Below are 26,707 nucleotides of genomic sequence, written 5' to 3'. Positions count from 1 at the left end.
TCACAATTGGGGTTCCCTGGTCTAAGCGCAGTTGTCAGACCGCACAGTCCACCCACTACAGGTCACGCAACCAGGAACCCTAGGTTCTCCAGCCCCCACAGGTTCTTCTGTATTTGTACCTCGGTGCAGATTCACATTTACATGGGGTCTCCCTATTAGCCTCTTGGCTTTGGACAGAGAAAATCAGGTGGGAACAAGGACCACAACAGACAATGGACAGAGGAAATCAGGTGGGAACCACCTAATTACGTCTGATGCTCACAAATTGCTCAATCTATGAGCTTATTCATTCCTTTGTATTCCAAAACAAGTTCACTTTTTGTTCCACTGTTCAGCTTCCTCAATATTTTTCTCTCTAATTTCCTCGTAGATATGCCAAAATCTTCCTGTGATAGTTTTACGAAACACTCCATTTCAGTGTCCAGGAGCGTCAGGCAACCTCGTTTCACGCAAAACGCCGATCACGGGAAAACTACACATGTAGAACTGTGTGAATTAAAAACTGTCTGTGACCTTTTTAAACTAAGGATTTCTTCCGTTTTTTGTGATAGATTGAAGATTTTGGCATATATAGGAGAACATTAGTTTAAACAATAAGGAGAGAGAACAAAATTAACAAAGCTGAAAAGTGGAACAATAATTGAACTTGTTTTTAAATACAAAGGAATGAATAAGCTCATAGATTGAGCAATTCGAGAGCATCAGACGTAATTAGGTGGTTCCCACCTGATTTGCTCTGTCCATTGTCTGTTGTGGTCCTTGTGTCATAGGACCAATTAGTCTGATAGCTCCTAGTACCTTCATAGTGGACTAGAGAATGTGAAATACAGCACATTGAATGTCTCAGAATATAAAGAAGTGGTGCCCACCTCTACCCTTCCTTTCTAGCCTCTTGGCTTTGCCACATTGTGTTATCAAACCTTTGCCAGTCTTTGGCCTTGCCACACTGTACTCTTGCATATAGTTCACTTTATGGTGGTTTTGTTTATTTACCACGTTGCTCTCATGTTCTCTCCCAATCTTCCATACTTTCCTCTACGTTTCATTCAGTTTGTGCTTTGCTTTCAAAAAGGCAATATCTGAATTTCATGCACATTTTTCATCAGATCACAGCTTTGCCCAAAAGCTTTCATTTCGTTCGACAGGCTAAATTATTCTTATTGTTCTCTCAACCCGTTGCTCCGGGTTTGTTTTATTGTGAGCATGTGTTTACATTCATTCAGCTTCCCCACAGCCCCCAGGAGTGCCCGACTCAAGTGATTGTCCTTCTGCACTCACCGGTTCTTGGTGACTCCTCCAGGCAGCTGTGCTTTCGGTTTCGGCTCTGCCTGCACATCTTCCTTTGATCTCGAGCCCCGCTCGCACTTCGAATTCTTTCTCAGTTCCGCCGTCAGATCCACTTTCTCTCTGTGGACACTGTTGGTCACTTGGCCTCCTTCTTCTGTGTTCGCAACTCCGGATGCCTGCTTACTAGCCTTGAGGCTTCACCACCTGTGGCCTTTATGCTGCCCGTCTGGTCTGGGGTTCCACAGGTCTTTGGGGTCATCCGCTGGCGTCCTAGCTCTCCTTCAGGTCCAACCTCAGCTGCCTTCTTGCATACAGGATTCTCTGCTGGTCGGGTCTCTCTTGCTGCTGGTCTCCTCCCATTTTATACACCTGCATCCACTTGACAGGTTGCAGGTGTGAGTTCCAAATTGTAATTGCCTGTTTGCAATTAGAGGAGAACTTGGCACATGCCTGACCTTTATAACACTTTGCATGCCTCTTCCTCATCTCAGTACTAGAGTGGTGAAATGTCTTACTAGTGTTCACTACTCCTAGTCGCCTCTTCCTCGTCCCAGTACTACAGTGATGAAATGTCTTACTAGTGTTCACTACTCCTAGTCGACTCTTCCTCGTCCCAGTACTACAGTGATGAAATGTCTTACTAGTGTTCACTACTCCTAGTCGCCTCTTCCTCATCTCAGTACTAGAGTGGTGACATGTCTTACTAGTGTTCACTACTCCTAGTCGCCTCTTCCTCGTCCCAGTACTACAGTGATGAAATGTCTTACTAGTGTTCACTACTCCTAGTCGCCTCTTCCTCGTCTCAGTACTAGAGTGGTGAAATGTCTTACTAGTGTTCACTACTCCTAGTCGCCTCTTCCTCGTCCCAGTACTACAGTGGTGAAATGTCTTACTAGTGTTCACTACTCCTAGTCGCCTCTTCCTCGTCCCAGTACTAGAGTGGTGACATGTTTTACTAGTGTTCACTACTCCTAGTCGCCTCTTACTAGAGTGGTGACATGTCTTACTAGTGTTCACTACTCCTAGTTGCCTCTTCCTCGTCCCAGTACTAGAGTGGTGACATGGCTTACTAGTGTTCACTACTCCTAGTCACCTCTTCCTCGTCCCAGTACTACATTGGTGAAATGTCTTACTAGTGTTCACTACTCCTAGTTGACTCTTCCTCGTCCCAGTTCTATAGTTAGTTGAATGAGGGGAGATGTTTTGCAATAGCACGTGAAGGCCGGGGGAAGGTTAGGCTGGTTCTCATGAGGGAAAGGGGGACATCAAGGGCCTCATTATGAGATTGGAGGCAGCAATGCCCTTAATAAGGGCATGGCAGCCTCCAAACTCGTGTCCGGGTCTGTGGTCCCTGAATAGGGAAATACCGGGCCATTCCGACTTTTGAGGGCCCGGTATTTCCCTATTCAGGGAACCTGGACCCGGACCATCCCCATTTCAGCCCCCATGGGGCTCAATGGGAATGTGGAGCATGCTAACAACGGGCCCGTTAATGACAGGCCCATTGTTAGCATGCTGGTCCCCTCAAGGGACCCGCAAAGGAAGTCTGCTCTACCGGTGCCGTTAAACCCATTCCGCCAGGGTCGTAATGAGGCCCCATGTCTTGCCTGTGAATACCCTCTACGCAATCCCTAAAGACCGTCCACCCAGGTGATCCTGCCTCACGTCTCCACCCCAGGGTCAGGATCCAAAATCACTGGCCTTTCCCTGGCCACCTGAGAGGATCCAAGGGGATTAGATGTGAGGATACCCTCAGGTTTCTCACAGTTTACATTAATCAGGGCACGCTCAGAGTATAGGCACTAATTCAAAGGCCTACTGTAAATAAACACTAAAATAGGGATGCCTTCAGTGGGTCCAGGCTAATCCGGGCATGCTCAGTAACAGGCTCACATCAGGACATCTTCTAGATAAGAAGATGTTAATTAAAGGGGCACCCATAGAAATAGTACAGAGCTGTCTTGATGTTCCACCTTAACTGCACTGCCAGGGTACTGCCGGCTATTATTGGGCGAGCCAGCGAGTCTTCCTATTGGTACTTGTTCCTGGAGGTGGCACTAGCAGCGATGGACACCCAGGGTAGGTGAAAAGCAGCTGACTGAAAATCAAAGAAAGGGGAGAAACACTTGTGTCTTCATTATCACTGTGGCACTAATCACCCGGGGATTTGTTTAGGCACAGGTGTCATCCCTGCTAAGTTTCCCAGTTCCATGCCTGACACCTCAAGCTAGTCCTGGTTTTGGCTTCCAATTGCATGATGGAACTTTTAGTTTTGTTTTTCGCATTGCAGGGCATTGTAAAACAAAAAATCAGGCCTTACTCTTCGAACCAGTTGACATTAATCAGGGCATGCTCAGGGTATTACATTACATTACATTACATTATCTGTAATGTGCACTATGGACCCTGATGCATGAAGGAGCAGACAATTATACAGACCACACAGAGAAATACAGATAAGTAGACTTAGATGCCGAAAAGTCTGTAGCAGAATGTTAGGGAGAGTCCAGGACAAGGATTAAGAGAATAGCAGCATTTTCAATTCTTTCTTGAAACCTTGCAGAGAGCTTTGGTTTTTTCTCATCGCTAGGAGCTGATTCCAGAGCTTAGGGGCTACCAGAAAAAATCTACCATTCTCTGCTTTTAATGTTCTACACCGAGGAAGGAACAAGTACTTCTGCGTGCAAGACCCTACCATTATCTTTGTCAATAATATGCCTCTGCAGGTAGGGCGGCATCCGGCCGAGTCTACACTTAAAGGTTAGGACCAATACCCTGAACTTGACCCGAGCCTCTATCGGTAGCCAGTGAAGGGCGCGCCTAGCCCCGAAATGTGATTTTGGCAAGACTTGCCAATCACCACTCTGACTGCCCAGTTTTGAACTAACTGGAGCCTATAAGTATCCCGCTTGCAGAGGCCAACCGTAAGGCTACAAAAATAATGGATCTTAGCCCCTAGTATAGCTCTGGCAATCGTTTCCGCACTTGCCTGAGTGATAAGGGGCCTTAGATGTGAGAGCAATTGGACGTAGTAAACCGAGGCGGGTACCACGCTAGTAACATGGGGTCTCATGGAAAGTAACTGGTTGAGGATCACGCCCAAAATCTTTATTTTAGGGAGGGGAATGATATTATTGTCCACAAGCCTGAAGGAACTGTAAGTCTGATCCAGCTTACATAGGGAAGCTGAGCTGCCTACTGTCATCTGTTCCGTCTTCCCCTTGTTCAAAGCAAGGTTATATTCTAGCATCCTCTTCTCTATGAGATTAAATACTTTATTTATTTCCATTTCATCCCACGCGTGACAGCCCCAAAGAGGGACGACACATTCAGTGTCGTCAGCATAGTTCGAGAACATGACTCCTTCTAACTCTAACAAAGTGAAAAAGGGAGCCATGAATACGTTGTACAGACACAGGGATGTACTGTCCCCCTGTGGCACAACGAAGAGAACAGCAATGGGAAAGGCCTCAGCATCCTCTGAACAAACTCTACTAAATCTATTCTCCAAAAATGAAGCAATCCAAGAGACGGCCATGGGGGAAAAATGTGCAACCTCCTCCAGTCTAGAAGTCAGAATAGACTGTTAGATCAAGTCGAATGCAGCTGATTGGTCCAGTGATATTATAAGAGAGAGTGAGCCCTTGTCAACCCGATCCCATTATCAAGTATTCAGCTCAAGGAGAGATGTCTCCGTACAAATTTTTTCCTGAAACCAGATTGATGGGAATTCAAAATAGGGTACTGATCTAAGTGCTCCGAAATCTGAACATATGCAACTCTATCCAATATTTTTAGCAAAAATGGGGTATTGGATATGGGGCGATAGTTCAAGGGGTTATCCCTAGGGAGCCCCGTTTTCTTCAAAATTGGGATAACTATAGTTTGTTTGAGGTCATCCGGTACCTTGCCCTCCTTCAAAGAGGTGTTCACAAATGTACAAATGGCTTTTACCAGGGAGGGAGGCATGTTTTATAATCAAGGAGGAACATGCATCACCTCTATAGCGGGTTTCCTTAAGCTGTTTAATAACTTTCTTAAAATCCTCCTCTGATATTGGTTGAAAATTAAATTGTGCTACCACCGTGTTGCACTGGAATGATTTCTGTTGGTCCTTATTGCCTGATAAAGGAAACACCTTCTTTTTACCAAGTATTGATGCCAAGAAGTTTGGTTTGCAAACCATCTTGTATGAGCTGACACCAACTGTTGTCCCTTATCCCTAGTTGGTCCGAAGGGGGAGGGACTACCTTCTGTTCTTTTAGGATTTTGAAAATGTCCTTCACTTCTGACAGGGCGTAGGCAATTCCAATATTATGAAGGTTCTTTTTTGCATCCAATGTAGCAGATTTACACGCCTTTACTAGGTTTTTATGAAATCAAATGCCTTCATAGTCAAAGATTTTTTGTTTTCGAAGCTCAATCGAGAACCAGGCTTTGCTACTGTTTTCATCATTGCTTTGTTCTTTTTGATTCAGCGGGGCTACGATGTTAGAAATATTTGACATATTTGAGGCTAAACGAGTGGGCATAGCCTGAAGAGATGTTTCTAGTGAGAAACTAAGGGTACTATCTAATAAAGGTTCAATGTTATTAGCTGTAGGGCATTTTAAATTCCGTGACAGAGAACCTCTCTGCAAATTCCTATATTTCAATGGGAACGGGACTGAGAGAGCGAAGTGCATGAAAAGGTGGTCTGACCACAGACAAGGCATAATAAGAGCATTGTAACAGGTAACATTAAGGACCGTAAGCCAGTCCAGAGTATGGCCAAGCACATGAGTAGGTGCCGCCACTTGCTGTACGAAGCCTAGGTCGGATAAAGACTGTTGTAACTCTCTTGCGTAATGGTCATCATCGGCACCCAACCAATGGTTGATATCACCCAGAATAATAAAACGGGAGGAGGGTTTCAAGAGAGGTAGCACAGGTTACTAAGAGCCTCTTCCAAAATGTACATTCAATGAAGGGGGACAATATATAAGAAGAACATTAATGGTGGATTCTGCATTCATTCCAACTTGAACATACAGGGAGTCTATTCCCTCAAGGATATGACCTGGGGATTCCCATACTGAGAGTGTCTCTTTAAGAATAAAGGCCACACCCACGCCTCTACCCCCCAATCTATCCTTTTGGATCATAACATAACCTATGGAGATTGCTAGATTAAGAGTAGGACCAGCCGCGCTTGATCCCCAAGTTTCCGTCAAAGCACATAAATCCAAATGGTTAAGTTCTATGTAGTTGGAAATCTAAATGGCGTGCTTGACTAGAGAGCGAGTATTGAGTAGCATGCAGCGTAACTCTGTGGCTGGGATAACTACCTGCGTATGTGATACCAGCAATGCTGTAATGCCCTGTTTCGCGCATGTACATGGAGGAATGGGTTTGTACACTTTCTGTGTAGAAGCTCGGGACTGGGTCCTACTGACATTCAAATAAAAAGGGGCTTGAATAAGGTCAGGGAAGGCCTCTACCGGATCCTCTTCCAAAATGGGGGCCTCTGTCTGCTTAATAGCATCATCAGCTTCCTCTACCATTGGTTGTAGAATGTGCGGCGCAAAAACAAGAGCGTAAGAATTGCAACACTGCATACTAGTTTGCTGAAGAGAGCCTAGGTATATACACTAATTCACAAGAATACTGCAAGTAAACACTAAAATAGGGATTCCTTATGGTGCTGACATTAATCAGGGCATGCTCAGGGTATGTAGACTAATTCACAAGAATACTGCAAGTAAACACTAAAATAGGGATTCCTTATGGTGCTGACATTAATCAGGGCACGCTGAACTATGAAGTGAGAGAAGTAGACAAACATTTGTTTCCCCTGTGAAACATTCATTAGGAATAAAATGGGCATTTATGTGTTTGCTGGTCCGTGTCCACCTTTATTTAACCTATTGAGGAAGGCAGAAGAGAATCTGCCTGGTTGCCATTTTAATTCTTTTATTCAGCATGTTCATGAAGAAAAGGAGCAGATCTCTGATAGTCTGCTTTTGTTTGCAATCATTTAAGCTGCAGTTTTTGAGGGGGAATGAGGAGAAGCCGCTTGCATTTGCCACCTCAGAGCCACTCTCTCTATTAATGGGATTTTCATTTCTGTGATGCATCTGCGTTTGCAATGAGCCTATTCTGATACTGAGTGACACTGTGGAAGGTCACTGGACAGCAGGGTGGCTTGTGTGTGCCAAGACACAGATGATTGTGATGTGCAACATATGAATGGACACTATTGCTATACCTGGAGCATCACTTTAGACTGAGGCATGTTTTAAACAGTGCCTCCCATGGAGTAAATCATTTTTAGGGATTCACAATTATGGGTTATAAAGCTCAGCAAGATGGAATGGTTTGCCGAGGGACACACACTTAATTAGTGAAGCCAAGTCTTGAGATCAGTCTCCTATTGCATTACTTGAACATGTATTTATTTCCTTATCTCTACCTTGTAGAGATATGTGCGAATGCCTGGCTTCCAAGGGGTAATGTGATCCTCAGGTCTATATGGATGGCTTGACACAAGCCAGACAAAATTCCATAACAACCCAGCATGACATATACACACATATCTGTCCTTATTGGAACATGTTAAGCAAAGAGTATCATAGTATTTTCATCACCTCCAAATGTGTTGTTGTCCCTCTACTTACACTCTGATAAATCCGCATGACGAAATAAGGAACACCCTTGTTAAAACATATGTTTATAAGCCTTCATCTGGGTGGGAGTGGGTAAAGATCACTACTTTATCAGTAAGCCAGTTGTTCACTCCCATCCAGGACGAGTGAAATACAGGTTTTTCATATGCATGACAAAGATTGCAGAGAAGAAGTGCGTATACTGCGACCCATAGAGATCCAGTGAGGATAATGCGACCCATAGAGATTCAGTGTGGACACTGCGACCCATAGAGATCCAGTGTGGATACTGCTGGCTCATAGAGATCAAGTGTGGATACTGCGACACATAGAGATTTAGTGTGGACACTGCGACCCATAGAGAATCAGTGTGGATACTGCCGGCCCATAGAGAAGAAGTGTGGATACTGCGACACATAGAGATCCAGTGTGGACACTGCAACCCATAGAGATTCAGTGTGGATACTGCCGGTTCATAGAGATCAAGTGTGGATACTGCGACACATAGAGATCCAGTGTGGACACTGCCAGCTCATAGAGATCAAATGTGGATACTGGCAACACATAGGGCCTCATTCCGAGTTGGGCGGTAAGGGATACCGGGCACTGTTAACGAGACCGGTGCCGGTAATCCCTTACCGCCCTACTACGAGTTCCCTTTGCGGGTCCTTCCCTTAACACCTGGTTTTAGCAGGCCTTAAGGACAGGACCCGCAAAGGGATACCGGGGTCAATAACGGTACCGTAATTTGCGGTACCGTTATTGCCGCCTTCCCCCTTCCCATTGAGCCCTATGGGGGCTCAAATGGGAATGGGGAATGGCTCTGGTGAATGGAGAATTACCGGTCCCGCCGACCTCAGACTGGACCGGTAATTACTCCATCCACCAGACCGGAGTTGGAACGATTTTGGGGGCAGCCATGGCGCTAATAGCACTAATAGCGCCATGGCTACCTCCAAACTCGGTATGAGGGCCATAGACATGAATGGCAACAAAGCAAACAGTAGAATTTTGTAGCAAAAAAAAGTCTTTGATGGGTGCATCCGAAAGAGGCGTGCAACGTCATTGAGCTGACACGTTTCTTTTGTCATCAGCATCATAGCCTTTCTTATGCATGATGGTGAATTTCCAACTGAAAGACCACCAGTCACTTTGCAAATCTGTGACAGTTAAAGCGAGCAACACAATAAAGCACCCTTTGAAAATGTGTTCATACCCATAATGTCTAATAGCTTGATATGCTAAAAAGTGACGTTTGCTTTGATGTCCTTAGTTGAATGTTCTTAAACCATACATAACAACACGCTGGAGGTTTGTGACGACTCTCCAAACCTAAGTGAGTTTATGACACAACTTATTTTATTGTGTGCCTTAAAGCGCTGAAAATAAAGTGGGTAAATAGATATTTTGCCTTTTGCATCTTATAGTTTTCCATTCAGGATGTGGAAAATAAAGTTACACTGATATTATTTTGGCCCAACATGCTGCTATAATGATTCACATGTTGTCATGATGCTTCTCTATACAATTTGTGTATTTATTTTTTTGAAATAATCTTCCTAACACCCTACCTGCTCTGTTTGGTCTTGCTTCCAAGACCAGCGCGTTGCCCCTGTGCTATCCATGGTAAACTCTATAGGACAGTATTATTGTAGATCTTGACACCCAACACTTAAATTTTTGTTACAAGTAAAGCGTGGAAGAAGGTTGCCGTGCCCAAATTGAAAGAGTGGGTTAAAATCCCTGTTTCGCTGATTAGCATAAGTGTGTGATCCTGGGCAAATAATGTAATCTCACCCTGACGTCAACTGCAAAAATTGGAGTGCTTATAAATAATTACATTTACACCCTTACAATAGGACAGTTTATATTTTATTTATTTAATGTGTTGAAGTTCACAAGGAACTTATCACATTTAAAATCTGCCAACACGTTAAAACACAATTTAGGCACACTTTACACTTCACAATACAGAAGAAAAACACGACAAATTAGAAGAATTAAAAGAAGCATATGACATAAGCAACACCTAAAACACAATTCAGTGTGAACGTACCTTACGATACATTATATATTTTTTAAATTAGCTAATTAGTTTTACAATTACAGAAAACATTTTTCACAATTCATATCAAAATGTGGACAGCATAAAGCCGTTCCCAGACCATCAATAAAATCCATCTCGTCTTCTTTATGCTTGTGATGTGTCTTCTCTGCCAGTCCAGCACAGGTAAATCAATGGTTCCTTCTTTGGACAAAATCTTCTCACCATTCCTCTGTGGTTTTAGGTTCGAAAGGAGCCATGTAGCTATAGAGACTTCGCTGTATTCCGTCATGCAGCACCATCGACCAATCCTCTTTCCATATATTTAGTAAAATTGTGTTTTTCCTCGTCCGCACTTGGTGAGTATTTTATACCCCTCTGCTGGTTTCTCTTCGTAAAGTTTTCTTAAGAGAGACAAAAGGCCTCATTACCCGGTAGGCGGTGAGCCATGGCGCTATTAGCGCCATGGCTCATGCCGGTAAAATACCGGCACCGCCTTGGCGGAAAGGGGATTTACCGCCCCATTCCAAGGTTGGAGGGGCGGTAAATCCCCCTTCCGCCATTGCCCTTCCCCATTCCCATTTCTGCCCCATAGGGCTCTATGGGTATGGGGAAGGCGCTAATTACGGCACCGCAATTTTGCGGTGCCGTAATTAGCTCTGAGGTCCTTTAGCGGGTTGGATTTTAACGCCTGCCAAAAGCAGGCGTTAAATCCCCCAACCCGCAAAGGGACCTCGTAGTAAGGCGGTAGGGATTTACCGGTACCAGTATTTTACCGGTACCGGTAAATCCCTACCGCCATCCGTGTAATGAGGCCCAAAGATTTCCATTTCATTTTTTACTGCAGGGATTCAAGACATAGTTCTGCTCTTATCGCAACTATTGGTATACAGCGCGGACGTTTCAGAATTGATTTCCAAAATAGGCTTTCGAGTTTCGCCGAGATGCTCCATGACAAGTTCAGCCCTGCTTCACTTCCATAGGATAGTGTTGGTATCACTTTGTGTGTAAAACATTTGCACTGGCAAAAGAGAACATTTCCCGAATCTTCCATTCATTATCGAGCCTTGGGCGCATACAACCCTTTTTAAAACTCTGTTTAAAAAATCAATCACATTGTTAACACTGGATTATATAGTTAAAAACGTAACTGCGAGTAACAACTTAAAGACCCCCACACCTCTGATTTCAGGTTCGCGATCCCATTCCTAGTTTCTAGCAATTAATTAAGACTTCCTTTATAAGGCATAGAAATGTTTGCAGCCACACTGCGCATAGACACTAAATAAAGCCAGTGGGTATAGTGATTAAGTGATTTTTAATTGACACTGAGGTAGCCTGACACGTGTTTCGGGCACTTGCCCTTCCACTGAGGCTGTAGTCAGATGTAGTTCAATTGTGAACCTAATTGAAGGTAAGTGATTTAAGATGGATTTCTCATGGGCTCCACTGTCATTTGCAGTTGCAACAAGAAAATAAGGAAGCGTTTCCGCGTGTCAGCGTTTCTGCTGAGAAATGGATCTGGAGCCTGCCTTTATAAGGCAAATTGCAGCCAGCAACTATTGAAGGATTTATCAGTAGGACAGTTTTTATAAGTGTAGGGACAAATTGGTGTACCCTGCTGTTCCTCTGCTAGCTGCTCCAATACTGCCACATAGAATTGCATTATTGCTGTACTGGCCCTCCCCCAGTCTCGTAACACTTGATTTGACAGGCAGACATTGGGCCTCATTACGAGGAGTGCTGTAGAGGGTTAACAGCACCAGTAGAGCTGCCAGCGTCGCTAACCCTCTACCACCTCATTATGAGGTCTGCTCGCGGGTCCTGCTAAGGACGTCTGGTAAAACCAGGCATCCTTAGCAGGACCCGCTAGCAGACCAGGATGCTAACAACGGGCCCGTTGTTAGCATCCTCCCCATTTCCATTGAGCCCTATGGGGGCTGTATGGGAGGATAGGTCTGTGGGACCCCTTCCCCGACATTCCCCGCCCCGTGAGGCTCGTAGCTCATCAGCGGCCCCCCATGGACCTGTGCTCAGGTGGCAGGGTGACTGCTGATGACACACAGGGCCAATCGGAAGGTACTGTAACACACCATGGACACCATTTTGAAAGCTCTAAGACTCCATTTTAGATAGAAGCAACCAAAATGTTAATGAAACACCCTGCCTGCGAAAGCTGCAGCATGGCCCCCACTCACTGTGCACAGAGAACCATGCCCTCCCCCTGCGCCTCCACCTCATGGCAGATCCGCTGAAGGGCCGTTCTCACGAGCAACCAGACAAGAACGAGTATCAGAACAAACACTGTGGGCCTCATTACACGGAAGGAGGTAAGGGTTAACGGTCACCGTTAATGGTACCGGTGACCGTTAACCCTTACCGCCTGATTCCGAGGTCCCTTTGCGGGTTGGTTATTTTAACGCAAGCTTTTTGCAGGCATTAAAAACCAACCCGCAAAGGGACCAGGGTGCTAATTACGGTACCGCAATTTGCGGTGCCGTAATTAGCACCTTCCCCATTCCCATTATGCCCTATGGGGCAAAAATGGGAATGGGGAAGGGCAATGGGGGAAGGGGGAATTACCGCCCTGCCAACCTTGGAATAGGGCGGTAATTCCCCTTTCCTCCAAGGCGGTGCCGGTAATTTACCGGCATGGACCAAGGTGCTAATAGCACCTTGGTCCACCGCCTACCGTGTAATGAGGCCCTGTATCTTTTACCTTCCTCAGTACATCACTGTCCCCGAAGAGACCCGACTCGTGGTTCAAGTCTGGAAAATAACAAGAATCATCCCAATTGAACAGACCCTGACCTGGTATCTAACTTTTAGCATTTAAAATATGGTGTCGATAACCTTCCTGTATGAACCCCGGCCCACGTCCCCCAAATGAAGCATCAACTGCACATCACAGTCTAATGATTCACAGAGTTGTTTTATAAAATGATAACAAGGGTGCGGGGGATGGGATGAAGCTCATAGTGCTGATAAAGCAAGGATGACCCCAGCCGCTGTAAGACATCATGTGCTTGAGGACTTAACGAAAGGGCTTGATGGAGCCCACTTACTGCTAACTAATGATTGCTGCTAGTGTACAAAGGAAGGCGGAAAAAAGCAGAACTAAGAATACTCGTGTGTCGTACAGTAGAACATGTTTAAGTGTTATGAACAAGAATGCACATGTACAATCACAAATGAACGCATTGCTTCTATGCTCCTGAGTACACGACCAACCTGATGCTACCTCACGTGTATCCATGTTATACATCTGTCGCCTTATGACTTACCCATGTGTTCAACTAATGTTATGTGATATATGTGACACTGCCAGACCCTCATAGCTGCGTACAAAGAAGTACATGAATGTATAACCAATAGAGGCCTGTAATCGTCTTAACGTTACTAACTCTGTTAGCTGTCCCCTCGTATGGTACACCGTGCAGCTCCGGCACTGAACATCGCACAAGAGCCACAAGGCCATCTCCCCCTCCTCCCCGCCAAGGCCCGCCAGGGCTCGCTGGTGCGCGGGCAGCACAGCCTCACCTCCCCTCACTCTGCTGGACCAGCTTCAAGTATTTACCTCCCCCATGCCTGAAGCCGCCATGGCCAGCCAAATGAATTATTTACAACCTGGTCTTAAAACCCCACCGCCGCAAAAGGCCAGAGGTGCACCCTCTCTGATCCAGTAGTACTCCGGTTCACCCCAAGTTAATGGACCCTGGCGATAGGTATTCAGCCCTGTACTAACATATCATAAAGCAATTCCTCACTACATCTAACAGAACGGAATGAGAGGGCAGCTCACCTTGTGCCCCCAGACCAAACACCCAGGCCTGTGAAACCCAGCCAACAGGTCAAAAGTAATAGTGCACTGATGTATCGGTGAAGCTTCACACTGCATGTTGGTCCTCCGGTCTTCTATTATCCTAGAATAACATACTTGTAGGATTTACAGGACATCTGGAACTGTCTAAAGGATGAGTGCTTGTGTGTGTGTGTGTGGCCACAATGGCCAAATGTTAGTGTAGCCGTTAATCATCGACATTAACCGCGCCTGGCCTGGCGGCTCCTCCCCGATGACCCAGCTGACCCATCCACCTAATCCTGGAGCGGCTCATCACTGCCTCACCTATAGTTTAGTCGACGCCACCCAATCCCCGAGACTATGTGCCCCCTATAGCGTGTAGGATTTGTGATGTGGTTTTGTAATAAATATGACTGTTTTGCTATTGTCAGTCAGATCGCTCTCTGAGTTTGCATAGTCCTTTGCATGCCCTATATTAGCTAAAAACCCTTTTCATATCACCTGCACTTGGTCCTGGTCTCATTCCCTCCTGGGGTGTGCCCTTTATTGCCTCTCATTGTGGGGAGGGTACTGCCTTCTGGGGACGCTTGCCTTCAGGGCTTAAATGGGAATGGGGATGTACCGGGTCCGGGTTCCAGGTATAGGGAATTACCGGGCCCTCCAAGGTCGGAATGACCTGGTATTTCCCCATTCCAGGAACCCAGAAAAAAAAGCGGCATGGCTACCTCCATACTCGTAATGAGGCCCATAGTCTCATCAGCCAGTACGCCTGAGATTCTAGTATAGCACACTGACTGTGGTAGAACCAACATTACATTTTCTCCCCTGTTGCTCCGAGCCACTGAAGTTGCTTGGGCTGCCCAGAGTACTGCCCTCACTCTGCTATGTGCTGTCATGCCACGATATTGAGTCTTTCATTGCACATCTGACATTTTCACACTTTCTACGATCTGCAGCAAGTGGGTGTTTCAGACTTAAAGGAGAGAGTTAAGCGATTGTAATATTGAAACTGCACTAGAATAGTCTCATCCAATGAGTAATGAAGTTAGATGCCACTGTACAAGTAAGTTTGTCACTCCTCCACCGTCTCAACATTTGGAGGGTTAGCCCCCGCCTAATCTTTAGCCTAGGTGCACCCCTGGATGGGCGCACTTGCATTTACTTAGGCAGAGAGGTGTGAGAAGCCTTTCCCCCAAATTGGAAGTGTTGAGGTTTTACTGTTCATTCAAAAAAATGTACTTGAACAAACACAGTAAAACCTAAAAGCACATTGCACTTTAAAATATACCATTTGATGGTTGGTCACCCAGAAAAGACCATGGGGTGGGGTGGGGGGGGGTGCTAGGAGGTCAGGCTAGGACTGTGGAGGTGGAGCCACAAAGTTTGTCCCACATATTTCTTGAAGTGGCCCCTCCCCCCAAAAGTAGGTTTCGTTGATTCCTTGATGAGAAAGGATCCTGTTTCCCAACATCTGCGCCGGGTGATGGCGCTGTTCCTTATTGTGTTCTGGGTCTCGCTTCGGGTTGAATCATCACTGCGCATGTCCTTTTTCCGTTCCCCTTTCAGCGCATGTTCGTTATAGCGCCCCCTCACTGCGCATGCTCTTTTGATCGCTATCTATGCACTGCGCATGTCTGTAGTCCGGATTTGGTCCCGAAGACGCGGCATCTCCTGTCCCCTCTATGAGCTTCAGTGCGGAGCCGTCTCTCGCTTTGGAGGTAATCATCAGTGCGCATGCTCTATTAATCAGTATCTTATTTCTGCGCATGCTCCTCCGATCACATCGCTCCAATGTTCATCTGCATATAAGTGTCTCTGTTATACGCATGCGCTCCTGATCCATGAATCTGCAGTGCGCATGTCTGTGTAACCTTTGTACTGCGCATGCTCTGATGATCGATACGTCTCCACTGCGCATGTCTGTTTACCGGCCCCGCAGCCCGGATTTGCTGCCGGGACCCAAACAAGGAAAAGACGAGGCCGAGGATCTGCTGTTGCAGGAATCGTCAAGCGAGTAGAAGCCCCCACCCCCCCAGCACTGCAGGTAGGAGAACCACCCCCCCTCGCAATATCCGCCGGGAAGAGTCCTATCATCCCACTTTATACCTTCCCAGATTCACCGACCCCCGCCTCCAATAGCCCCCCCCCTGCAAGATCCCGATTTAGATCCCATAGGATTCTCACCCAGAGACTCGTGCTTGCCAGCATTGCCCACCATGCCAGCATTGCCCACCATGCCATGCAAGGGATGCTCACCCGGAGACTCGTGCTTGCCAGCATTGCCCACCATGCCAGCATTGCCCACCATGCCATGCAAGGGATGCTCACCCGGAGGCTTGTGCTTGCCAGCATTGCCCACCATGCCATGCAAGGGATGCTCACCCGGAGACTTGCGCTTGCCAGCGTTTCCCATGCCATGCAAGGGATGCTCACCCAGAGACTCGCGCTTGCCAGCGTTGCCCATGCCATGCAAGGGATGCTCACCCGGAGACTCGTGCTTGCTAGCGTTGCCCATGCCATGCAAGGGATGCTCACCCGGAGACTCGTGCTTGCCAGCATTGCCCATGCCATGCAAGGGATGCTCACCCGGAGACTTGCGCTTGCCAGCATTGCCCATGCCATGCAAGGGATGCTCAGCCAGAGACTCGTGCGTGCCAGCATGGCTCATGCCATTCAGGGGTGCTCACTATGCCAGATTCATTTTCTTTGTGCAGCACTGGGTGAGCTCCCCACCCCCCACACTAAGTGACGATATAGTGCAGTCGTGTTGCGTTACAGGTGTTTCTGTATGCATGCAGAAAGGCTGGTGTGCATTTCTGGGGCCACAAGAATATTGAATACTTTTATCAGGGGGTTCAGTTGAGTGTTTCATTTGACAGTTCATCTTCTGTTCATCATGTACTCAATGACCTGTAGGAAGTGTAGTTTTCACTTCTATGTCTAGGTCTGCATATAAGCTTTATACATCTGAGACCAGGTCACTACTACGTCCAGGTCTGTATATAAGCTTTATACATCTGAGACCAGGTCACTACTACGTCCAGGTCTGTATATAAGCTTTATACATCTGAGACCAGGTCACTACTACGTCCAGGTCTGTATATAAGCTTTATACATCTGAGACCAGGTCACTACTACGTCCAGGTCTGTATATAAGCTTTATACATCTGAGACCAGGTCACTACTACGTCCAGGTCTGTATATAAGCTTTATACATCTGAGACCAGGTCACTACTACGTCCAGGTCTGCATATAAGCTTTATACATCTGAGACCAGGTCACTACTACGTCCAGGTCTGCATATAAGCTTTATACATCTGAGACCAGGTCACTACTACGTCCAGGTCTGTATATAAGCTTTATACATCTGAGACCAGGTCACTACTACGTCCAGGTCTGTATATAAGCTTTATACATCTGAGACCAGGTCACTACTACGTCCAAGTCTGTATATAAGCTTTGTACATCTGAGACCAGGCTCACTACTACGTCTAGGTCTGCATATAGGCTTTATAGATCTGTGACGAGGTCACTACTACGTCCATGCGCCTCATTACAGGTTGGGCGGTCCGGAATTAACAGTGGCGGTAAACCCACTGCCACTGTTAATTCCGGACCGCCCCATCCCGAGTCCTGCAGGCGGGAGGTGATCTTCCCGCCAGGTCTGACCTGGCGGGTTGAACACCTCCCGCTTGCAGGCGGACGTGGAAACACCAGCACCATCACGAGATGGTGCCGGTGTTTCCACTTCCCCATTCCCATTGAGTCCTATGGGACTCAATGGGAATGGGGATTTACTGAATTCCGCCTCCGGAATTCCCGGGACACCAGGGCTGTAATGCCCTTGTAATTCCGGGAGTCACGGAGGCGGAATGGTAATACGAGTCTGGCGGTAACCAGGCGGTTTTACGGCCAGACTCGTAATGAGGCCCCATGTCTGTATATAGGCTTTGTACATCTGAGACCAGGTCACTACTACGTCCAGGTCTGTATATAAGCTTTGTACATCTGAGACCAGGCTCACTACTACGTCTAGGTCTGCATATAGGCTTTATACATCTGTGACCAGGTCACTACTACGTCCAGGTCTGCATATAGGCTTTGTACATCTGAGACCAGGCACACTACTAGTTCCAGGTCTGCATATAGGCTTGTCTCTGGGAGGATGTAGGCACCCATCACAAACTTGTGACATTGTAAGCCAGCGGTCTGTACCCTTTGGCTCTCCAGATGTTTTGGACTACAATTTCCATCAACCCGAGTCAATGGTGAGGAGTCATGGGATTTGTAATCCCAAACATCTGAAGAGCCACAGGTTACAGACCCATGTAAGCAGTGCTTTCTTCCCTTGATCCAAAGTGGAGAACAGTTAAAGCGTATGCCGTTGTTTTATCGATGTGAATTAATTTTTGGTAATTCACTTTGACAATTGTTAGGGAGAATTCTCCAGAATGACTCATTTCCCTTACCTACTGAGTCCCTCAGCAGCTTTGCTGGATTTCTAGGATATTTTTTTTTTCACCTGGTCAGAGTGTGAGCCTTTTTTTCTCACTCTTACATGTGTTTTGCTGTGTGTGTTTAACATTTTTGTGTTCATAGACTGTGGAGCCTCACCTACCCCACAGGCATCATCTTTTTACTGTGTGTTACACAGCACCTTCAGTGTAGTGACACAGGGTTGTCTTTTAGACTTCCCAACTCAGACTCCATTTTCTGGGACTGACTACTGTCTCCCAGAACATGTAAAGTTGCCATTGACGTTATTATTCTTCTTAAATCCACAGACCCAGTACAAACCATCTTACATGGAGTACTGGAAAGGGTTAATACTTATCCCTTTTTGTCTGTTTCTCATGGAGCATTGTTTAGCTCCCTTTTCATCAAGACTTGGCTGGTGGCAGTGGTAACTACCCTATTTTTCCTACTGCGGTTATCTTAAATAACCTTGGTATTGTTTTAGGCTATCTTGGTAGCCTCGAACTTAAACCCGCTAGACCATATCTTTTTTATTTCGGTTCAGGCTGGTTTTAGTCGCCATTTCTTCTTTTTGAAAATGTCTTTCTCGTGTTTTACTCTGTGCGCCAAAACAGGTTTGGTTCCTTTGTTCACCGTCTTGTCGTGGGCTTCTACGCAGAAGCCCTCCTTAGGCGCCTGTATGTCTGGGGGGGGACAGGATGTGAGGTAGGGGTTTAGGACTCCCTGCCCAGGTTCTCCTTGGAGACCCACATCGCACTCTGAACTGATTGGCTGTGGTGACTGTTCCGGCGGGATAGCCACCCTGCTGTGTGATTGACAGCCAGGCTGTGTGAATGGGGAAACAACTTAATAAAAAGCAGGTCTCTGTGTCTGGAAAGGCAGAGTCGCCACTGGAACAAAAGAACCGACGAGGAGCTGACGGAAGTGGACCCCTACCACGACTGAACCGCCTGGTGAAGCCTTGCTGCAGTTCCGAATCCTCCAACGACAGAGAAGATCCTCCAGGAATCTTCTTCCCCTGAGCTGGTGGGCTCAACCAGTTCACCCCAACTGCAAACCAGGACTCCCTCCTATGGTTGAATTTGCTGTACAGAGCTACAGTGGGCCGGATAGCCAGGAAGGTCGGACCCTGCTTGGGTCTTAAGGAGCGCCCCTTTTATTTGTTGCTTTGCTCTGCTGCTGGTTTCTTCCCTGGGCAGTGCAGGACCCTCCAGTCTTCCTACTTCATGTCAGTCCGACAGTCGCTTCAGGAACCGTGAGCCTGCTGGAACTGCCAGGAACGTCCGCCTCAGCTACAGCTTCTTCTCTATTGAAAGGTACTGTGCAAATCCGGTTGTTTGTTTCGTTCAGCTGCGGTGAAAGTGTGTGAAATCTTTCTCCAATCCGAGGGCTTGTCCTTCTCTACTCTTTAAACTAACTTTTCTGCCAACCAACTTCGTCCGGAACTCTTGGCAAAGACTTAACCACAAACTACCCTGAGCTGTGTGATCTTGAGCAAAAGACTTTTGTCCTATTGATTTTGGCCCTAAGCCTTTTTGATTTGATTCCATCACTGTAGTTCCTCTTTCTAGATTTCCCTGCTTACTTACCTGTTGGTGCTAGTCAATTTCCACCTAACTTTGTCTTTCCCTCCCATTTACATTTCTGGAGTGCCATTTTGCTCCCACTTCATTTGTGATCTTAACTTTGTCTGGAACCTATTGGGGGTGGTGTGGTGTATTAAGAGTGTGATTTTTAAACTGCTTTACTTTAGTGAAATGTTATACAACTGATGTGTAAATAAATGTATATTCTTTTACTCAGAAACCTTGAGTCGTGGGCCTCATTACGAATCAGGCGTTAAGGGGTTAACGGCGCCGTAAACGGCGCCGACCCTAAACGCCTGATTCCGAGGTCCCTTTGCGCCATGGTGAGTTTAACGCCTGCTTTTTGTAGGCGTTAAAATCCATGGCGCTAAGGGACCATGGTGCTAATTACGCCACCGTAATTTACGGTGGCGTAATTAGCGCCTTCCCCACTCCCATTATGCCCTATGGGGCAAAAATGGGAATGGGGAAGGGAAAATGGGAAATGGGGATTTACCGCCCCACTCACCTTGGAATGGGGCGGTAAATCCGCAATCCACCATGGTGTAAACATAGTTTACACCATGGTGGTAAGGGTACGACCCAGGCGGTAACTTACCGCCTGGGTCGTAATGAGGCCCAGTGTTTGTTTGAATCATAGCAGTTTCTGTCCTTTGTGTAACTACTGATACTGCTCACTTGCTCTTGAGATAAGTCCGGCTGCTCAGCCATCGCTACCACTTTTACTGTGTATTACAGGCTTGTACCAAAGGTGAATTTGTACTGTCACTTGTAGTCTTAATTGTGCGTGATGTTCCCAAAGGGTACTGCATATAATTCTGCCTAACAGCAAAATAGGATTGTTTGTTTGTTTATTCACTTTTTATGCGCGCCAGACTCAAGGGTAGCAGGGCGCAGTGGCAAGAAAATGCAAAGCTTACAGGTTACATCAAAGCATAGCGTACAATATAAAATACAGTGATTACAAAGTATACAAAATTTGAGAAAGGTCAATCCAGTTACAGGTTACATCCTGGCAGAATGTCCAGTAGAAAATACCGTGAGGTCATGGGACACAGATAATTACAAAATATACAAGGTTCAAATGAGGGCAATCGGGGTTGAAGGTGACATAGGTCATGTGAGGTCAGCTGAGGTCAGTCGAGGTGAGGTGTTCGATGACATTTTTTCTAAAGCGAGGGTAGGGTAAGTCCACTCTCAAGTCTTGTGGTAGTGAGTTCCAGGTCTTTGCAGCCTTTACCTGAAAGCTATTACCTCCGATCGTCTTAAGTCTAAAGTTCGGTATTGTCAGGCAGTTGGAATTGACAGCTCTCGTCGGTCTGAGGGATGTTCTCCTGTGGAATTTATCAATCAGGTATTTGGGGGCGGAGTTATTAAGGGCTTTATGGGTCAGGGATAACATCTTAAGTGTTATTTTGTTCTGAGTGGTCAACCAGTTGTGATGCCGTCTGGCGGCAGAGATGTGGGATCTTTTGTTTATGCCTAGTGCTGCTCTCAGGGCATTATTTAGTAATATTTGTAGTCTTCGCGTTATAGTTTTATTCGCTCCGGAGTAGAGAGCGTTGCAGTAGTCAATCCTAGAGAGTATTAAGGCTCTAGGCAAGATTAATCAGCTCTTATTGGAAAGGAAAGGTTTACCGGCTCTTATCAATTTGCACGTGTAAGCCGTGAAGGAGGCAAGGGATTTTAGCTGTTTGTCAAGAGATAGGGTGGAATCAAGATAGAATCCCAGGGTTTTTACGTCCTTGGACACTTGGATGATATTCCTGTCTATGTTAAATGAGGAGAATTCCTGACCTAGTTTTTTGATATTGGTCTGAGTGCCCAGGATAATCCACTCTGTCTTATCATCGTTCAGACAGAGGCCATGAGTGGCCATCCAAGCCTGGATGATGAGATATACCCTGTTCACCAATTCCGTGTCTTTCGCATGATCCCCAGAAAGCGGGAGGAGGATCTGTGTATCATCTGCATAATTAGTGTAGGTGATACCGAGATGGTCCAAATCATCAAACAAGGGCTTGGTGAAGATGTTGTATAGAGTTGGGGAGACACAGGAGCCCTGGGGGACACCGCATGAGATTGGGGTGGGATCTACCGCTGCTGAGGGGGAGAAGACTCTCATCGTTCTTTCACTCAGAAATGACTCAATCCCTCTGATGGCTTCCGGTGAGAAATGGGCAGCGGAATCCAGGTGACTACAGAGGACTTTATGATCCACCAAATCAAAGGCGGCTGAGAGGTCAAGGAGTAGCAGAAGTACTGTTCTCCCTTTGTCTCGTAGCTCGTCAATTTGGGATTTCAAGTCAATAAGGGCAGTTTAAGTTCCATGTAAGGGACGGAAGCCCGATTGTCTCTCTCCTAAGAGGTTGTGTAGTTCTAGATGCTTTTGAATTTGGTTATAGGCGGCTTTGTCCAGAATCTTGAGAAGAAACGGTACCAAAGTAATAGGGCGGTTATTAGTAGGGATGAGGGGGTCTAATGTCTGCTTTTTAAGTAGGGGGAGTACCCAGGACTGTTTAAGGTTGGCAGGGATGGTGGCTGAGGCAAAGGAAGCGTTAATCAGTTTGGTGATAAAGGGCGATAATTCTCTGGCAGCGTCTTTTATTAACTGTGCTGGGCAGAGGTCACCTTTACAGTTAGATGGTTTAAGCGACAGAATCATTTTTTCTACTTCCAAGGTGGTCAATTTAGAGAAGTGGAAGGAATCACTGTGCGCCAATAGATTATTGGTGTTGGGCATTTTAGGCGAATCCTGAATTTTAAGTATTTCTTTTTTTTTGCTGGATTTTATTTTGGAGAGTAATATATTTGTTAGGGTTTGCTGGATGTCTGTGCACCAAGGTTTGTCCTTGGTACAGGCGTCCGGTGTGGCGATAGGAGACTCAAGTTCCTTTAGAATAGATAAGAGCTCTTTCATGCTGGAATTAGAGTTGGCTATGCGGTCATCATACGAGTTACGTTTTGCCTGGCAGACTTCTTTTTTGTAAAGTGAGGAGAGAGAGGTTAGTTTGGCTTTGTTGTCGACTGAAGCACAGAGCCTCCAGGTGGTTTCACTTTTTCTTTTCAGGATGCGCAAGTCTCTTAATTGTGGAGTAAACCATTTGTTTAGGTGGGCTTTTGGTTTGCTTGGTCTGAGTTTGAGAGGTGCCAGTTTATCTAGGGTGACGAGCATGATATTATTGAATTCTTGTACTAGGGTGCTGGGGCTTAGGTTAGCTGATAATGCATTGACGGTCGGTAATATAGCTGGGATCACTTTCTCTACCGTAATGCATTTTTTATTTCTGGTTAAGCAAGGCAGTGCTATTGGAAGGACTGTGGGGTTAGGTCTGGACGTGGTTAGGTTAAAGGACACTAAAGAATGGTCTGTCCAAGGTAGGGATCTTTTGGATAGGATAGTGGCTGAGCAGTTACAGTTGGCTATCCAATCTAGCGTTCTTCCCTTCAGGTGCGTAGGCTTGTCAACTCTTTGAATTAGGCCTAGTGCGTGAATAGTGTTGGTAGCATTAGTATCCGTGGTGTCATGGAAACCTAAGTTAAAGTCCCCAAGGAGGATTATTTGAGAACAAGGTTTGAGGTTATTAGTGAGAAGGTTGTGGAGATCCTCATCAAAGGTGCCTAGGGGGCCTGGGGATCTATATAAAAGGTGGATGGTGAGAGTTTGATTATTATTTATCTGGAGTTCAGCAGATAAGGTCTTGCAGGATTGGATCGATTGGGTGGGTACTAGTCTGAGTGAGAGGCTTGTTTTGGAGATTATGGCGATGCCGCCGCCGCGTGCACCTTCTCGGTCATTTCCGATTATCGTATAGCCATCCGGGATGGCTAGCATGAGCGAGGGTCCTGCTGCATTGTGTAGCCACATCTCTGTAATAGCGAGAAAGTCAAGGTTGCCTTCTGAGATTAGGTCGGCAATGTCTAGGGCATGGATTGTGATGAAATGTGTGCATTAAAAGATGTATGGTAGCGACCCTGTAGTTCTGGTTAAGTTGCTCAACCCACAGGAAGAGCCGTTTTTGGGCGGCTTATAACTTTGGCGCCATTTGATGAACCCTTATGAAACTTTGTAAACAAATTATAGAGCCACCTCAGAATTATTTGGCAATGGTTTGTGCGGTTTCGTCAATGGGGGGCAAATTTATAGGTGGGATCCCAAAGCTTTTGAAATCTGGATAGACCTGCATGGGAAAACATTTTGCTCGCTGCTACAGCCCAAACTGCTGGACAGATTTGCACCACTCTTGCACGAGGGGCGCTTGTCCCGAAAGTGTGCTTTTTGAAAATTTGGCGTTAAGCCGTCCAGTAGATTTTTAAAAAAAATGCCCAAAAAGTAGGAGACTCCTTTAATATTTTCGTCCTGGTAGGTCAATGGGAATTCCCACCCTGGTTGCTAGCTCCTCTTTGCTTGGGGGCGGGGGGGCGTTGTTATGGGGGGGCTCACGGCCCTTAACGGACAAGTGTCATGGGAGCTCAGCATTCAGGCTGCCATCGCCTGCGCGCCCGCTGGTCGCCTCCACATGTATCCTCCCATTTAAATAACAGTGTGGTCTTCTTACTGCAAGAAACATGCTTACAGATTGTTTTTCACCTTGATGGCTATGTGGTAAAGCCACCCAGTCAGCTAGTGGTTGCCCTAAGGCCCCGATCACATCTTGACATATCACCTTTTCCCTTATGTATCACCTGCTGTGGTCTCTTTTCCAGGAAGGGCGTTCCAGCCGAGAGTGATTCTAAATGTGTCCATGCCAATTGCTGCTCATGACACTTTAGGTATATTTGGTATCCTTGACACATCGTTAATATATTGGGAGGAATCATGCCCGAATGGGCTCACAGTTATTGCAGGTGATTTTAACACCCCTTCACTTAAGACTCATCCAGTCGCTGACATGACCCCTGATTCTCTCCTTGCTGGAACTCTATTCTCCCCATTGTTCGAAATGGGGTTCCCTTATGTACCCACATGATTTGGTCTGTCTAAATGTTAAGGGTTATTCTTTATTATCACTGCGCACTGCTTGGTCCCACGTCTTCTTGTTGGACTATACATTTGTTGAGCAAAATTCTTTGGGAGCGGTCCACTGCTATTGACATCCGGATTAACACTATTAGTGATCGTTCCCTATTAGTGAAAAAGGTCAATAATTTTAACCACTCCTATTACCTTAACCCATACTGAAACTAAAGTCTCGATTAATACCCATAGCAATCGGGTTGTCTAGACTGATTGCAATGTTCAAAGGCTTTCTAGATGCTTTGCAATTTATGACACTACAATATCTATTTGGTTAAGGAGACACAGTTGGAATTTTCGGATATTGTTGAATATATTGTGGAAGCGTCTGTTTTTATTTCATCACGTGAGAGTTTAAATGAGTGCTCGGGAGGGCCTCTCTGATGTCCTATTTCTAGTATACCACCAAACCGGAACTACCATCATACCATCAAATATTATCTGAAGCTATCATCCGAAGCGAAAAATAAATGACTGAGCAATTTGTTTACACAATATAAAACTTGGCTCAGAACTCATAAAGCGTCTATTATGAATGCTAATTGGATGTTCCTTTTTAAATCTTTTGCGGAGTAAGAATAATGAAACATGTTAGGCATCTATAAGGAAACATGTGCCGCTGCTATACATCCACGCAACGAGAATGTGGTGTCCGAGGCTGCCTGGGTGGAGACCATCACTTCCCTTTACTATGACTCCTGTTCCCTTCCTCTGATGGAGCTCTTACAATAGAATTACAATGCTGCAGGTTTGAATGTGTCCCGTCTGGAAATAATAAAACGGAGCTCTATCAGATATGTCATTTCACACAGGCTTGCCTTTGTGGCAAAGAGTGGGACAGACAAACCACGATAGCAAAAAGCCATCGCAGTCACTGACTGACAAATTACAATACAAAATGGTCAAGTTGTCTGTTTCCATAGGAAGAGCACTTTTTGGGTGGCTTATAACTTCGCTCTCCCTGGACGGATCCTCACCAAACTTTGCAAAAAAAGTAGTTGGGTCACTCTGAATTTGGTGAGGATTCGTCCAGGGGGGGCAAAGTTATAGGGGGGGTCCCAAAACTTTTTTTTTCCCATAGACATAATGGGAAAAAACTTTGCTCACGCCTACAGCCCAAACCGCTGGACGGATTTACACCAAATTAGTGGCAGGAGTGGTGGCTTGGTCCCGAAAGCGTGCTTTGCTTCATTTGGTGTAAATCCGTCCAGTAGTTTTTAAAAAAATGACAAAAATGTAAGTGAAAAAAATGATTGATATCTGTGTTCGCTTCGCGGACACACTTCCCTGTTCGCTCGGTGATTGGGCAAGCAGCTTGTGTGATGTCCGCGGACATCTGACGTGCTGTCTCATTGGATGCGTGGAAGCGTGCAGTGCGTCTGGCTTCAGAGACGCCCGCCATCTTTGTTCCTCGCATGAGAGGCTTGGTATCCCGCCTGCACAGTAAGTCCCCCACCCCCGCTCATGCCCGTGTCTGTCTCCTGTTCTTCCCACCCCCACACTCATGCTAAGTGTCTTCCCTTTTCCTCCAGCCCCCCGCTCACGCCATCGGCACACGGTGGCCAGCGGAGAGCCGAGGAGCGGGATCTGCCGCCTGCACACGAACGCTGTGTGTCTTTCTCCCTCCCGCTCATGCCCCGCTCGTGCCCCGCTCGTCTCTCCCAACCGCCCACCCCCCGCTCTTGCCCCGCGTGTCTCTCCCACCCCCGTGTGTCTCTACCACCCCCCGCTCATGTCCGTGTGTCTCTCCCCACCCGCCGCCCACCCCCCACTCATGTCCCGTGTCTCTCTCTCCTTCCCCCCCCACCCCCCACTCATGCCCCGTGTGTCTCTCTCTCTCCTCCCCCCCCC

The 26,707-nt window shown here is 46.4% G+C and overlaps 1 protein-coding gene across 1 annotated transcript in view; it reads left to right on the top strand.

Moving 5' to 3' along the window:
* The first annotated feature begins 15,723 nt into the window (after positions 1-15,723).
* LOC138511130 (zinc finger protein 615-like) overlaps positions 15,724-26,707 on the top strand; it is a 46,091-nt gene continuing 35,107 nt past the window's right edge. The window contains exon 1 of the mRNA XM_069626615.1: positions 15,724-15,821. The gene's annotated coding sequence lies outside the window, so the exon portion shown is untranslated. The remainder of the gene's footprint in view (positions 15,822-26,707) is intronic.

This window comes from Ambystoma mexicanum, chromosome 6p, assembly GCF_040938575.1.
Source record: "Ambystoma mexicanum isolate Mex_15411 chromosome 6p, UKY_AmexF1_1, whole genome shotgun sequence".
Taxonomy (NCBI): domain Eukaryota; kingdom Metazoa; phylum Chordata; class Amphibia; order Caudata; family Ambystomatidae; genus Ambystoma; species Ambystoma mexicanum.
The sequence above is the reverse complement of the archived record's forward strand: the minus strand, read 5'-3'. Positions and strand labels throughout refer to the sequence as shown.